Source organism: Rousettus aegyptiacus, unplaced genomic scaffold (assembly GCF_014176215.1).
Source record: "Rousettus aegyptiacus isolate mRouAeg1 unplaced genomic scaffold, mRouAeg1.p scaffold_m13_p_7, whole genome shotgun sequence".
Classification (NCBI taxonomy): domain Eukaryota; kingdom Metazoa; phylum Chordata; class Mammalia; order Chiroptera; family Pteropodidae; genus Rousettus; species Rousettus aegyptiacus.
Window position 1 is genome coordinate 43,626,820 of NW_023416310.1, and position 16,803 is coordinate 43,643,622.

Here is a 16,803-nt window from a genome sequence, read left to right on the forward strand (position 1 = left end):
CAAGAGCGGCCGGGAAATGAGGTCCCGGTAGGACGGCTGTGCACAGCTCGGCCCAGGGTCTTCCCACGGAGCCTGATTCACAAGCCAAGCAACTCAGGGGCCTGAGCGAGGACATGGGCTGACCCCAGCTGGCTGCTCATATTTCCCTAATCTCCAATGCTCTGCCTAATCTAGACTATGTCCCCTTTAATTCCCAAGTTTATCTACAGACCTCAGACTAGGAAAATCTCTTCTCCAGTAGCTGAAGCCTCTCTAACCCGTGACGTCGTTCCCACAGCCCTCCAGGGCTCCCTAAAACGGCTTCCCTAACTTAGTAGCCCCAGGGTTCCAGAACAGAGGCACAGCAATAAAACCCAGCAGTCTGTGATTCGGGTTTCATTAAGCTTTTGAGAAAATTTTTTGCCTTGGACAGTTAGAAAAGGAAACAGAGCAAAGAAATAAAACAGCAGCTCATTAGACCTGAAGCAGAGCATATAGCTGAATCCCACTCACTTGGAAAGGGTTGCTGAGGGCTCTTGGGAAGTCTGCAGAGTCTATGAAAAGGAGCGCTTCTCTTCACACTTAGAGCAGGAAACTTTGTCAGTGGTGTTTAGATGAAGGGCAAGTGGTCTAATCCAAGCGCTGGGCTATGAAATTAGCACAGAACGAAATCATTCTAAGGCCATGAGCACCTTACCTCAGCAGGCCCCAACGTTTTTGGCACCAGGAACCAGTGCTCCTGAAAATCTAATGCCTGCTGGTCTGAGCTGGAGCTGAGGCCATGATGGTAGCGCTGGGGAGCGGCTGCAAATATGGATGAAGCTTCGATGGCTCTCCTGCCACTCACCTCCTGCTGTGCAGCCTGGTTCCTAACAGGCCACAGACAGGTACTTGTCTGTGACCCAAGGGTTGGGGACCCCTGACTTACCTGACAATATTCAAACCCCACCAACTGCCTTACCCACCTGAGGCTGCTTGACAATCCCAGCACTCTTACCTAGCTGGTCTTGCCCTTTCTCCCAGAAATTCTTCCTTGAAAGAAAGTACACTTTGGAGAAAAACTTTTCACACGGGTATGTATAAAGGGTCTGTTTCTCACCAGGTGACATACTCCACGCTTTAGTATAAATGGCCCTATTCCAAAGGGGTCCAGTTGAGGTCAGAAGCAGCAGGTCTGCTGACACCTAATGACAGTCTGCAGAGAAGCCTCTGAGGTCCCAGCTTTCCAAGTTGGGGCTGGGAGTCACCCAGCTCCGGGCTCCTCCGATGGGGAAATCTTATTAAAATGCAGACCCTGCTTTCATAGGGCTGAGCTGGGGCTTGAGATTGTGCATTTCTAACAAGCTTCTGGACCACTCCCTAGGCAGCCAGACCCTGGCTCTTGGAAGAGGGAATGCCACCTCCCGTTGGTCACCCCAGACCTTGCTCTGGTGGACAAGGGGTGTGGCTTCTAGAGTTGCCCAGTGCTGTCAAAGGATCCTCAGAGTGAAAACACTCAGCCCGCTACTTTTTCCCAGTTCAATCCGCTAAAGAGATTTTTCCTTTTTAATAAACTCAATGGTTAACAACTAGCTTGCTAGTTAAAGGCCTGAGGGACACAGAGGGAGGCTTATGCTCTACTACTCAGTTCATTAACTAGAGTAACAACCAATTTCAAGGTGATTATTGCTATTATAAGCTCTGATCAATTTTTTAAACATGTTTCTAGGTTTTGAAGCTAACACAGGAATATTAGAACAAGGAGAGCAGCTGTGTTGAGAATTAGTCATATCTCCAGATTAATATCTGATCTCTCCATCAAAGGGAACACAGGACACATTTAGTTAGGGTTCTAATTGTACCTCCAATAAACCTCCACCACAGTGAAATATGAGCACCCATAATTTTTAGTTTCAACTTCCTATACATAATCCATCTGACTGGATAGTCTCAAGCAAAGGCAGTTAAAGCAATTTGTTTCACTTATATAAAGGAATAAATCAGTGCTTAATTATGTGAGGTTTATTATTAACAGTGCTGGCAATCTGACCATATGCCATGACTTCATCTTTTCACATCAAGAAAAAATATGAGAATATACTGATTGCTTTTATGGTGACTTTCCCCACTCCAGAGTGGCACATGGGGAGAAAGGTGGCACTCAATGTGACCCAATGAGGAAAGAAGAGGCAGGGTGCTCGCTGCTCTAAGCTCCCAGCAGTGGTACTGGCTTGCACACAGAATGGTCATCAAGCAAGGGCAGGGAAACTTCACACCCTCTTAAGTCCCACTTCCCATCGGGAGAACAAACCCATCAAATCTTTTTTTTACAGGATCTCAATGTCTTTCCTAAATCGGCATTCAATCACCAGCACTCAACAGAGGACAGGGACAGATTTGGTGTCAGAGATGTGGGTCCAAATCCCTACTCTAGTCTTACTAACTATGAGTTGAATAAATGATCTAACCCCTTTAGACTTCCAATTTCTCTAGCTGAAAAATTGGGATATCAATGCTTCCCACGTTAGGGTCATGTGAGGATTAGACATAATGGATGCATAACACCTGGCCTATATTTAGTGCACACTAAAAAGCGACCATTGCTATGAAAATTCCTTTGCTGGGCGGGGGGGGGGGGGGGGGGAAATTGAAGACCTGAGACTAAATCATGTCCACATCTTGTTGTCCATGGCGAACTGGTGACACCAGGGACAATATTTCAGATTGTGCTTTTACACTCTTGCCTTTGATGTCTCTTTCCAGCATCCAAGGCCAATTTCCACTGTTTTTTAGATTGTTGTGTGTCCCAAAGCAAATTGGTGAACCTCTCTGAGGTCCATCTATGCCAGTCCTCTGCCTTGCCTCCTCACACAAGGTGCTGGGGGGCTCTGAATTTATGGAGAAAGGGTGCTAAGGCCTTTGGGATCAGCCGAGAGCAGGCAGGCTTGCTCAGGGAATGCCTCACACGGGCCCCTGGAATGCCTGCTGTGGCCAATAAATGGTCGCCCTGTCAGTGTACATTCTCCCATCTTCTTTGGTCAAAGAATGCAGTTGCAGACCCCTGATTAAACATGCCCTTTCAGGTCAGAGTGGCCAATGATATGCAGTAGACAGGTTTTCTAGAAAACCTCCTTGAGAGAGGGACACACAGCTGGCATCTCCTCTTTTTGCTGCCCTCCCTAAGCATGGAAGTGATGATGACTAGAACTCCCGCAGTCATATTGGGCCATGAGGTAGCTCTGGGGACAAATATACTAAGATGGAGAAACAGGAAAATGGGAAGAACTGGGGACTCTGATGACACCGTGGAGTCATCATATTAGCCTAGGCTGTTTGTCTAGACTCCTATTACATGAGAGAGAGAAAAAGTCAAAACTTACATAAGCTACTGTTATTTCTGACCTATGTTACTAGTAGCCAAACGTAGTGCATTTCTGCATTTTTATACACATCTCCAACAGACTTTCATCCTGGAAGAATGGTGCTCCAGATAACAGCTAAAAATGCAAATGTAAAGGGCTGAGCTTTTCCAACACCAAGTTATTAATAAGCCAGTATGTTTCTCATAGATGGCTGTAGATATAGATGTTCCTTCCTAAGAGAAGGATTTATTTAATTTCGTAATACTCTGGACTCGTAATAAATACCCAAAGACACACCTTCCTCAAGGTCTCTAGCTTAATTGGCTCCATGTTCTCAAGCTTATGAAGTCACCAGTCCTAAAAAGCTCTGCTTTTCATCCCTCACCAAGGCAGCCTTAAACCTTTTACTAGACACTGCAGCAAAATAAAATGTTCTTGAAAACATTAAGGGCTGATGAACTGGTTTGGATTTTCTCCAAACCTCTAGACTTTCTCTCCTCCCCATAGATCTAAAACAAAGTCCAGTCACTTTGAAATGAAGGCACATTGATTTATCTAGCAGAAGGTGCTTGCATTTTTCAAGCCAGAGCAAAGAGCTTCCACAGCACTCCGCCACCCCTTTGGTGTGGTGCACTGGTTCTTGGCTGCCAGATTAAGTACACTATCCCCTTTCTCGCTCCCATGAAGAGGCAACCACGATGGACTGACTTGAGAAAATAACCATTCAGCACTGAAGAAACATGTGAATCAAAAGATATCTAAATCCTATCTAGTTTCCCTCACCATATCATACTTAGGTAATTAAAGTAGAGAGAGAGAAAAAGCAGGCAGAAATGCATCTGAATTTTAATGAGGCATTCAATCCCAGGCCACACAACATTTCCGTGTTGTCTTAACTTTATCTTATAGTGTTGACAAAACATGGATTGACTAACACTTAAAAGGTGGAAACTAATTGTTTAACAATCTTCAAGAGGGCAAACAGGCTGGTCTCCTCTCTTTAAAATTTTTATAAAGTGATAAAATAACTAATTTTTGTACATGGGCAGATGCAATAGTTGGGTAGAATTGTTCACATCTGAAAAAGTAGAGGTAAAATTTAAGGTGTCTTTACGTGATTTAAAAAAAAAAAAATTCATTTGACTTGTATATAACAGAGAAAAATGCAAAGCAATACAAACAAAATAAAGACCACTGCCAGAAAAAACACTTGGTTAAAGAGAAAGGCAACGGAGACCAGCAGCTATTATGAATTCTCCAATGCTAATACAAGACTGAGTTAAGTGAACTCTAGCAGCTGCCTAATAATCCTTCCCTCAACCAAGGTAAGAAGTAAACATTCTGTTTGATATCTAGAGATCCTCTGAAAGCTCAAGGTTCTGAATCTGGGAGTCAATGATCCAGAGTTCTACTTTCTAGCTCTAGAAAACCAAAAGGTGATTAGTGGGGTCAGCAGATCACTAGAAGGAGATTTCAGTCCTGCCTTCAACAATCTCCAGTCCAGATTAACGAGGCATAAATTTGCACAGCAAAGTAGGGTTCTTCATTAGGTAGGTAATTAAAAACTCTTTTGAAAAAGTAATCATGAACAGAGCTGATAAATTCAACCCAAATTAGAGCATTAATTAATCAGAGCAACAAGCTTCAGCTCGAAAATACAAAATGAAAAACTTATAATACCCACCTCCTCACATACATTCACACATGCGCCCCTTAATTAATTACAACTCTAGTCTTAAATGTCCTCACTGTGATTGAATAAGGTGGAGAAGGACTTGGAACCTGAAAATAAGAATGTCAGAGCAGCCAGATCTTAGTCCGATTTGCACTGGAAGCTGTGGAGAGAACCTGGATGACCTCTGCTTCCGGGAGTGAATCCATTTCCATTTCCTTAACATCTTGTGGTCCAGTTATTTTATATTATGAGTTCAGTAAATTAATAGCTCCCTGCCTTTACTTGGAAAACTCAAAGTATAAATTCCTCTATATTACATCTTTGTGTTTCTTAGAACACACTAGATTTCGCCCAAACTATAACATACTCAGAAAAGCAATATTTCAGATGATTTATTTTGTAGCACTTGATCCTTAGCCCTCCCTCACACACAAACACACCATACTTAGTAAAGTAGTATATAGAAAACAGGTAAAATAGGCAGTCCACTTTTTAATATCATTTTGCTCTGGATTACAAAAAATACATATAAAGTATTTGAAAATTATTAGAAAACACCAAAAAGAAAGATAATCTCCATCAGAGATAGACCCTAGTAACATTTTAGTGTCTCCTGTTTCAATTCAGTTTAGAAAAGATATATCGTATATAATTTTTAGGAAAAAAAAAAAAGGAAAACCATTTTGCAGCTCACTTTTTTACTAAGGAATACAGACTGAACATTTTTCCATGACACTAAATATTCTTCTGCAAAGTTATTTTGAGTGATTGATTGGATAATAGTCCATCAAATTTCTTACCATTCAGATGAAAGTAAAAAATATATTTCAACCCATCCTCTATTATTGAGTAGTCAGGTTGTTTCTAATTTTTTACTATTAGAAACACCACTTCAATGCCTGTCCTTAGAGGTAAGTCACTGCCACATTCAGTATGATTTTTCTGGGATGATTTACTGGATATAGAATTGTTGGAGCAAAAGGAGTGAACAAATTTAAAACATTGATACCTGCTGGCAAAGTGCCCTACAGAGACATCTCACCATTAATACATGAAAATGTCCCTAAAGTATGGCCAGTTTCCCTACATCCTCATCAGTTTTAATTTTTCTCTTTGACAATTAAAAAGAAAAAAGACATATCAATTAAAATTTATTTTTGTATTGCTAGTGAGGTTGAACGTGTATTCGTTTGTTGATTGTCCATTTGTATTTCTCCTTTGTGAACTATTTATTCATGGTCATTACCCATTTTATTTGTCTCTCAATTTGGTTGGTAAGAATGTTGTGTGCATTAGGGATATGCACCTTTTAGCTGACACAAAGACCATACATATGTTTTTCCCAGTTCTTGTCTTTTAATTTTCCTCGGAGTTTTAATATATACAAACATTGGGGGAGGGGGGGCGGTTATAGCCAAATCTTTTTTCTTTCATATTTTAAAATTATTGTCATCGCTTACTGTATTAAAAATTTTTCTCCCACTACATTTACTGGTTTGTGTTTTGTTTTTAGCCTACAGATTTAATTCACTAACATTTTTTATTTCGCCATCGTGAAAAGAAAGGCCTCTCTGACCCATTTTAAATGGTTATCCATGAGTCCCAACTTTCCCCATTGATATGACATGCAGTCACTATTTTATTTGTACAGAACTGTATTGGACTGTAATTTTAGCAGAATAATTAAGAGCTTCGGTTTTGGAGTCAGATGGACCTGATTCAAATTCACTTCTCCTACTCTATAACTTTAGGCCAGTTACCCAACCTTTTTAAGCTTCAATTTTCTCACCTGCAAAGGACTTAGCAAAGGACTTTGCATATACTAAGTACTCAATAAATACTAAACATTAGCAATGTTTTCAATAAGATCTCAAAAAGACCACCCAAATTCTACATCTGCATTTGATTTGTTGTCACCTCAACATTGAAAAACAGTTTGGAAAATTTCCCCAATAGCCGGAGGGTAGTGAGGCAACTCTCACTTAAACCATGCCATGTACAAACCAGGGACAATTCGAGGAGAACCAGAGGCACTGCACTTCTTTATCCTGTTTCTGGTCCTTTTCTCCTCCTGTCTATCAGTATAAGCCACCACAGGCCGGCAGCAGAGCAAGAGAGATCCATGACCACAGGTCAACACCTCTGCTTGTCTCACCTGTAAAATGCAAGCTCTGCTCCAGCCTCCTCGCTCTCAGAGAACACCACTCGCTTTACTCTAGCGTTTAAAGTAGTTATTTTTCATTAAGGAAAAACTAGTGTCATTATACTTGGAGACCTGGAAAGTTTAGAATTCAGCGGGGAAGTGAAATGGGGGAGAGAACTCAGATACTCATAGAGTTTCCAGTGGTTGTGCAATTAATTCACTAAACTGTCCCAAATCTCAGATGATTTCTAAAGACTGAAAAAAACACAACCTGGCTAAAAAGCCAAGCAGTTAAAGCTGAGGCATAAATCTTGGTTATGAAGTCCCCCACCTCTCTCTTAAATCATTACGTTCACTCTAATATTTCCTTTGCATGGAGGTAGAAGGCAGCTTGATATATAGTGGAATGAACCTAGCACTTGGAGTTAGACCTAACTGGGTTTGAAGAATCCCAATTCAACACTCAGCAGCTGTGTGAACATCGGCAAGAAAATGAGCTTGTTCATCTGTAAAACGGAGATGAAGCTGCTAAGATCACAGAATTACAGTGAGGATCAAACCCCCTACCAGAGAATCTTGTGAATGGTTAGACTTTTTCCATATAATCATTGTCTCTTCTGTGAATATATTTTCTTCCCTATATTCAATCTGTTGAAGTCGTAGGATTTGAGAGCTGAAAGGGAGATAGATCCAATCATTTGACTTTATTCTGCACACAAGTAATTGACACCCACCACAGAGAGCAAGACATTTCTAAGACACACAGTCTGATAACTGCCAACTCCAATCACCTGTCTTTTAGTCCAGTTCAGTTTAGCATTTATTTTAGCATCCATTATACATTATATGATGGGGGGTGGCATGTAAAATAAAGAATAAGAGTCTCTGCCTTTGGTCAGCTCAAATTCCAGTTCCTCTCTGGGTGTCCACTCTCTCCCATTATACCATAAGCCCCTCAACTAGGAAGACTGTCTGCCACAATCTTCTAGAATCCCATAGGAGCCAAAGTCCTACGGTACATATAATAGATACCCAATGCATTGTATAAAGAACTGAGATACACCTTTATTTTCTTCATGTCATCTCTGCTCCAGATGGGGAAGGGCGGGGAGTCATTTTCCTAAGTAACCCAGAACCCACACTGCAACTTGCTTATTCTCTAAGGCACCATTCTCACCTTAGCTTCAGTCCAGCCTCCAGGGCTTCCAGGCCTCTCATGGCACCACCGCTTCTGTTTCTCTCTGGTAACATAGAAAAACACAGCAGATAATGTGGGGCAGCCCACTCTCTGAGTAGCAAGCAAGAGCCTCTTGCACGCATGCTCCCTCTGGGTATCAGCGGCAGGAGGACACTATAATTAAGTGCTTGGCTTTATTACCTCTTCTTCCTGAGCCTTCACTGCTCTGTTATAACACTTTTATCCATCAGCCTTTAGATTTCGTATCTAGGCCTTTGCTTTCATTGTCTCATTGTCTGCTGCACTACCAACTAAAGGCTGCAAAGAATTCTCTAATAGCCAGCCAGACCTTCCTAACCAAGTACCCTAGGGTCCATGTGGCTCCTTCATTTTGACAGATGGTGCCCAGGACTTCCCGTGTCTTCTAGTCAGCATCAAGGCAATCGCAAGCCACTTCCAAACGGCTTATTCCCCATGTATGTGTTCCTGTCTTCTTCCTCTGGCTAGAGTTGAGGGATCCAGAGAATGAGGTCTCTCTGCCTCTGAAGAGGCTCTACCTCTGCACATAGCCATAATTTGATGCCTCTCTCTGGGATACATATAGGGAGTTATTGAGCCAAGAGTTTATTATAGAGCTTAGCATGAATATACAGTGAGGAGAGCTGAGTGCAAAACCAAATGTTCCAAGTGTTCCTAATTCCATGTGTTTTGAAGTGCCTAGAGCAGAAATTTTATGGAAGAGGGAAAAAGACTCTTCCCTGGTGGTAAATTAAGGCTACATCTCTTTAGCCTTGGATCACGATCAGGCCCTTAGCAGTCAACTAATCCCATTTTCTCTTTATTTTCTAATTGCCTTCTTACCAACAAGGCTGAGCCTTGTTTTCACAGTATATAGCAAGCCCCGCTAAAAAGCGTCTCCGTTCCGAGGCTCCCTCTAAAACATGTCTTGGCTTCCAAGGGTAATAAACTCTTTTATAATGAACACCTCGCTTAAATGCACGCTCTCTTTGGTTTCCAGGAACTGCCTTATAATTACACAGCTCAGTATTGCATGTCAGAGGTTTGCTGCACCTCGAATATTTTATAAAGAAATTCAGATTTTGACAGTAAAAATATTTAACCCAGAGGACCTGAAACCCAGACAATTATTTTGTAAAGTAGCCATCTAGCTGCACACTTGTGCACCACCGCTTTCCCCACTCACACTCTTTGATACTCTCTGAGCAGACCCAACCACATGCTGTCCAGATGGAAACCTGGCTGTATCATTACATTATATTGAAATAACCCAATACCACCTGTTTCTGTTGGGGCTCCTGCCAACATTTTCCCATAAAACATTTATTTTGCTAATATTTTAGTTGGTCACCACAGAAGGACACTTGAAGTTAAAGATTTACCATGTGTTGCAGCCACTCGGAGCCAAGAGAGGCAAAAAAAAATAATAATAAAAAGCTCTTTGAAACGAGGCAGCGGAGTTCGAGAAGAGCAAATGTCTATCTATTGTTTCCAAAGGTGGTTGCCTCACCTGGCATGATGCAATCGTGGGCACGGGGATTTTCTTGGCAATCTTCACAGAATGAACTATTCTAGTGTCTCCAGTGCTCATCCTTGGATCGTAAAAATATTTTCAGTTTTGAGAGGAGAATTTTCTGCTTTTAGGCAAATGTTCTCTCTCCAAAAATGTTGCATTTATAAATACATTTATAGATATAGGAAATGGACTCATTTGACATATAGAAACATGGGCATGTACTATTTTCATTCCATCAAGAAGAACAGAGTAGGGGTTGGTGTTACGTATTAAGAACTGGCCTTGAATATGCTGTTCGAAGTCATTAGATACCCTTGGAAGCAGAAGCAATAAACTTTTCTTCAGGACTGAGAATCTAGTTGGAACTCCTTGGCCACGAGACGTAATGTAATCTTAACAAAGTTGTTTAGTGTTTTGTTATTCTTTTTATGTCCTTTGCAATTATATAATTGCTGGTCATAAAATACAGACTAAAAGCTTAACCAGCTCAAAGACCAGGAGGCCATTGGAATGGTTTGCCAAGGGTGTCCCTTGGAACTGCTTGAACCTAGTTGCCCCTTTTGAAGAAAGACCCTTATCATCTACATCCCATGCCACTGTAGCTGAACCCAGCTTCCCTGCTAGTTGTAGCTTACACCAGCATTACTGTCTTGATTTTTTTCCTGCACAGTGAAACCCCTCTCCAAAGTGAACCCCAGAGGACAAAAGAAATCATACAAAGAGATTAATGGAGTTTGTGTACATATGCTTATCTCCTCAAATCTTTTGGCTTTCCTGGTACCTGGAATCTCTATGAGATTTCCCCAGAATTCTGATTCACTGCAAAGTGATATTCCTTTCTATTATTGTAATTGGTGATTCAATTACAAAGGTTAGCTGCATAGCCTTTGCTCCCTTTTCCCTCCAGTTAATTAGGAGGCTGAGTCTTCCCCTGCCCTCATTCTACACCTACTGATCACTAAAACTCAAAGGAAGGAAAAAGAAATGATGTTAGCCTGGAGCCCCACTCATGTAATGTAATGTGTCCATTTTTCAGCTCAAGGAGCTCTTTTACACCAAAATGCCCACTTTGCATTGTAAAAGTAATTTATATTTTAGATATTTGTTTTAAAAGTCAACTTGTAACCTGTAATGGCTATAGATATAGATTAATAATCACAAGTAAAGCAACGTACCTCTCTTGACAGCTCCCATTCATGCTCACATATCCTCCCTGAAGACAGATAATCATAATTAAGTGATCCATTTTTCAGCATATATGTGCTGTACAGAAGACAGTGAAACAATGAATCTGGTGTACGCTTTGGTTCAAAGTAGGAAATACTGAATAATCACCTTTTTTATGATAGCACTTGACCTTTAAATTGATATTTCCCCCCAACAGATTATAATTATTGTTCAAAGAGGTGTTGAATGTAGCACAGATAATCCAAAGGTGGCCCGTCTGTTACTCACTGTTACAGTTTGTGTCCAACTGACAATAGCAGCTGACTGCCATTGAGGGGACAGAGTCACTTTTGACCTTCTGTTAACACCAGCCTTGATTATTTTTCCTATTTTAAGATCATGAATCTAAATTCTTAAGCCCAGCATAAATTTATAAATATCACTTGTGAATCTGTATCATTCTACTTAAAGAATCTCAACATTCTGTATGGCATGAAGCAGGACAAGTGATAATTCAACCTCAAATATTGAGTCTGCTTCCAAAACAGAAAAGTTTCCCTAGGTAAAGTTGCCAGATTTAGCCAATAAAAATACAAGATGCCCGGCTAAACCTGAATTTAAGAAGCATAAGTACATCCCACACAGCAAAGTGTTTACTGTCTATCTGAAACTTAAATTTAGCTGGGCATCCTATAGTTTATTTAGTAGCCCTAGTTATCTCTTTTTCCCCTCATCTACAAAGAAAAATATCAAATGTGGACAGCTACACAGCATACACGGGTCACTGATGTCTGAAAACTAGGAGGGCCAAGAAGTCAATATCCATCATCCTTTCTGTTGTTTATTTGTATTCTTTACTGATTGGACTATTTCCCTGCTCATGATTAAACAACTCTCTTAATCATTGCTTCAATTCCTGGAATCCTTTATCAATAGCAAGGATAACTCTGTCCAGTCTGAACAAGAAAAAATGTGAAATTTATGCTAATATTTAAAAGCTTCGTATTTACCTTGCCAGCATCTATCAGAGTGTGTGCATTATTTGGATTAATCATGAGAAATGCTCAAGGAGATGCAGTGGTTTCTGGCACAATCAAATCTATGCTTTTTTGAGCACTGGAAATGTGTCCTGTCCTTCACCAAAAGTGTCCTCCCTGTGCTCCCAGTTCAGACCCAGATCTAGGGGAAAAGGCTAAAGCAGCCATAGTGAGCAGAGGGCCTTGAAACCCGAGGCTGCAGAAAGAGAGGACATCCCATGGCAAGGCAGCCAAGCTGGAAGAGCGTCCAGGCTCTTTAAGAGCAAAAGAGCAAAATTCCTCCTTTACTACTGGCCATCCCCCTCTGTCCTCCATGTTTCCTTTCAAGGCCGGGCAAAAAAATCTTCCTGACTCTGCACTACCTTTCCCCTTCTCTCATGCCATAAATACCCACTATAGACTAAATCCGAAATGACAGCTTCTCAGAGGAAAGCAAAAATAAGAATCCACATTACAGCAGGAAATCAAGAGGGTAGACCAAAAACATGAATCTTTTCTTTATTGAACTATTGAATTGATGAGAATCAATAGCAATTTTAAATGTTTCCATTTCACATTTAGAATGTTTTATATTTGTCTATTAGTTTAGAGTTAAAAGAGCATGTTCACTTACCTCATTTTATATCACAGTGATTTATTGTTCAAAGGAAACTTAAGAGCACTTTGATTAGTCTCTAAAAGCCATGAAATGGTTTTCTTAGCCAAGTGGTTCTCAAAGTGTGGTCCCCAATCAGCAAGCAGCATCAGCACCATCCCAAGTCTTGCGCACATTCTTGGGCCCTACCTCAGACCCACTGAATCAAAATTTCTGTTGTAACAAGACCCCCAGGGGATTGCTATGCACCCCATGGTTTGACAACCACTTCCCAGCCTACTGGAGATGGCCAGGCTTCTCTGCCATTGACCCAAATGGTGGCACTTTCAACCACTGCCTGTATTCTCTCTCTGCCAATATTGAGATGAGCACTTCAGACTTCTGTGCCAGACTTAAGGATAGACAATTAAGGTAACATTTTGCCATATTAGGAAGACAGTCTCCATTTATCACTCTTTACACCTCCTCCCTATGAGACACACATGTGCTACCTATGTCCATTTCAGAGAATCTCCTCCAGCCCCTCAAGCCACCCTTTTGGGGCATGTGGCACTCCATCTCCAAATCCTCTTCTATAAAACACAGCCCTCCTCAATCTTAACCTCCAGCCTGTATCACCTCCAGCCTCCACATTCACTCGTTCCTCATAATCCCTCTTCAGCCTCCATCTTTTTGCAGTTTCCAAAGCTTGTTTCTCCTCTGTAGCTTCACACTATGCACCATCTTTCACCCAATACCACCTGGCAACCTCAGAAACTGTATCCGCCTTCTGCCTTCTAACTCCTACCCTGCGTTCATTTTCTCTCTCAAGCAAGCACTATCTTCTCTCCCACATGTCAGCCAGACTCTCCCTATCTGGCTGCCCATCTCACTTCCACTGTCTTCTTGATGGTTCTTGTTCTCAGCCATTAGGACAGGAATTACTAGCCCAGACCCACTTCTCTCTCCCCTGCCCTGACATCATCAGCCTTTGGCTTTTATTTCTGCGGTGAATTAAATATATTTTTCTCTGGAGCTACTCTCTTCTCCAACTTTGATACTCATCTATTTTTATTATCTATCTACCAGTTTTCTTTTTAAATAAATTTGAGTAAATAAGATAGTTGATTTGAAGGAAAATAGGAGATAATTCATTGTCCAGGTAATACAAAGATAAAACACGAATCGTGGAGGTGGTAACAAAACAAATGATGGTGTAAAATGCTAATGTAGCTGGAAGGAAGGGCATTTCCAGAACTGGGAAATGTTAAATTTCATGAGAAAGGATCTAGGGGTAGAGGCAAGCATGTGACAGCAGGCCACAGTAGGCATGCCAAATGAGAAAAGTAAAAGGAAGTTTAAGTAGAACAAAGATTCTGAATCTTTCTTAAGTAAAAGAATCTTAAGAATCTAATGAAATCCAAAGATAGTCTTCCTAATATATATATATGAGAGAGAGAGAGAGAGAGAGAGAGAGAGAGAGAGAGAGAGAGAGAGAGAGAGAGAGAGAGAGAGACCTAAATGAGCAAAAGTTTGCATTTATTATTTATTCCAGGAACTGGGAAGGACCCATGAAATAGTGGATGAGGTCCAGAGATCCCCTGTAAAGAAACATGATAAGTTTACAAAGGTAGGTTTGAGTGCCAGTCAAAACAGATAAATGCCAGAATATGTGAGAGAACTTGGGTTTCGACCTAAGAAGCAAAGTAAGATCTTGAGAGGGATGCTGTGTGTTTTAGGATGCCCAGCTTTTTTTTTACCTTATTTGACACAACTTATGTCCAACTTTTAGTATGATTTTGTAAAATCCATGTTGATTTCAGAAACTCTGGGCCAGCAATGTTGGCTCGATGCCAGAAAGACCAGGCATGAACATATTTTGAATATGATATCATAGACAGAGTACAGGAAATGATTATCACTGGGCAGATAAAAGGAAAACATCTTAAAAGAGAATATAAACTTCTTAACCTACTCTAGGAGGCATCGTGGTGAAAATTTCTGTGCACCAGGGAAAGAAAACTCAGTAATGTGTGTAAGTCGTGGTTTGCATGTGTGGGAGGTTAGAGGAAAAGCCACACCTGGATTGCAAATGTATTTGTTCCATCTACTGAGTGCCAGTCTACCAATCCAGGAAGAAGATGACCATTTTTGTGTTTTCAGTGTGATGGTATCAGCTAACATGTATCCAGACATCATTATGTGCCAAGCACTTCACATGCATTATCTTATGTATCCCCTCTGTTACCCTATGAGGCTGATATTCATACATATGGTGAGCTGAGGACCAGAGAGTTGAAATGAAGAGTGGTTAAATTACTGTCCTAGAACCCAAAGGTGATATGACCTAGACCAAGATTAAATCAGATAGCCTGAGGTCCATTCTGGGTCCAGAGGTCCATTCTGGGTCCAGCCATAATTCTCTCCCAAAGAACAACATGGCTCAAAATCAGAATTTCCCTGTCAACTTGTTTCCAACCAGACCCACGAACCATAATTTAATTATATAGTTGGAATCGGAGAAACGGGAAAGTGCAAATGGTTTAGATAATGAGCACTCACTCATTAAGCTCCTCAGAAAGAAAAACATAGCCTTTCAAGGAAGTTCCTACAAGCGCATTTTGTTTGGAGACAAGAACTATGCAGTTAGACAAGACATGGAGAGTGTGACCATTGCTTTTAGAGATCTTGGTTGCTTATCCCAATACCCTCTCCCCTACTTGTTTTCCCTGAGAAAATATGGAGGTGCTCACTGATTAAAAATAAACTTGCACCTCAGTTTACCCCAGAGTAAGATCAAATGGCTACCATGGGAATGATATAAAAATGGAGTCATTTTCATGAAATTCTCAAAGGTGGTTTTTTGCTTTTAAGAGCAATGAAATCACTTGGTGCTAGTAATTTATTATTTCCACCAGTTATTCAAATATTTTGTCTGCATGTTGAAAAATTAGTCCTTATTCAAACAAGTTTCTGCTTTAAGCGCAAAAGCATTCTAAATATTCAGTGGAACTGGGACTCTAGCGAGAAGGATACACAGATAAATTAAAGACACATGCTTTCTTTCTCCTTAGATGAGCAAACTTTTTCAAAGGTTTTCAATAAAAAATAAAAGACTGTACCTCTCCTCAGTAGACATTAGGTTTTACAGACTGGTTTAGATGCTTAACCTCAAGAAAGGTTGATTTCATTCGAACACCACTTCTTGCCGATTGCCCCGATTCCCACGCTAAGTAGGTTCTATTAGTTTTGAAAATGGTGGTTCAGGCCGGTATCTCTTTGTCCCTGGTATTCTTAGCCTCAGACAATAACAGTATGAAAACAAAATTTATTAAATATAGACTGTCACTGACATTATCAGAAGAGGTGTGGTCTGTCATTCAATAGTTGTCATGTTATAATGTTTCCTATTGCTACAATTATCATCGTCATGTTTATGTGGATAATTGTCCCCCTCTCATTCAAGTCATAGATGCACCGTTAGATGAGAAAAAGAAAGTAATAGGAAGGTAGAGTAGGGTGCATAAGAGGGGAAAAAAAGTGAATGTAGGAGATCAATTATTGTATCCAGGACAGTAACTTTCTCCCTTCTAGAACTTCTGTGCCTTTGGTAAAAGCAGATGGAGATACATGACTAAGATTAAGCAGCTTTTCTTTCTGGAAAACAGGGTAGATTGCACTTTGTTTTTTTTGTTTGTTTGTTTTGTTTTGTTTTAATTTCCCCTCTTTAATTCCTCCCCACCCACCACTTCCACCCCTGACCTATGCAGGTTGCTGTTTTCCCTTAAGAACTGGATCTTTGAAGGCGGGGCGTCTCCTCCCACGCGAGCACACCCGGGGCTTGGCGCACCCGGGGTATGGGCCGTGGTTCCAGCTGGGGTATGAACCCAGGACCTTCTGCATATAAAGTAGATGTGCTAACCACTACACTATGGAGCCACTCCCGACTTTGTTTGTTTTTTAATAGTTCTTACTAAACTAAGTATTTCCATACTGCTCTGAGCAAGCCATCCTTCTGTAAGAAAAATTGTGTCGGAAAAAAAAAAAAGAGTTATATCACTTCTTCAAAATTGAGAGAGAATTAAAAAAAAAATGGGAAAATACTCAAATAAACATTGTAAATGAATACAAGAATTCTAACAGCCTCTGAAACCTCACTCAAAGTGTAACTGATGC

The 16,803-nt window shown here is 40.8% G+C and overlaps 1 long non-coding RNA gene across 1 annotated transcript; it reads right to left on the reverse strand.

Annotated features, from left to right (window-relative positions):
- Positions 1-498: 498 nt before the first annotated feature.
- On the reverse strand, positions 499-11,096 carry LOC118605338. The gene is made up of 3 exons (XR_004952091.1): positions 11,025-11,096; positions 8,316-8,379; positions 499-626 (listed from the first exon to the last, which is right to left on the reverse strand). It is a non-coding gene; the product is annotated as an uncharacterized LOC118605338 (long non-coding RNA).
- Positions 11,097-16,803: the final 5,707 nt, after the last annotated feature.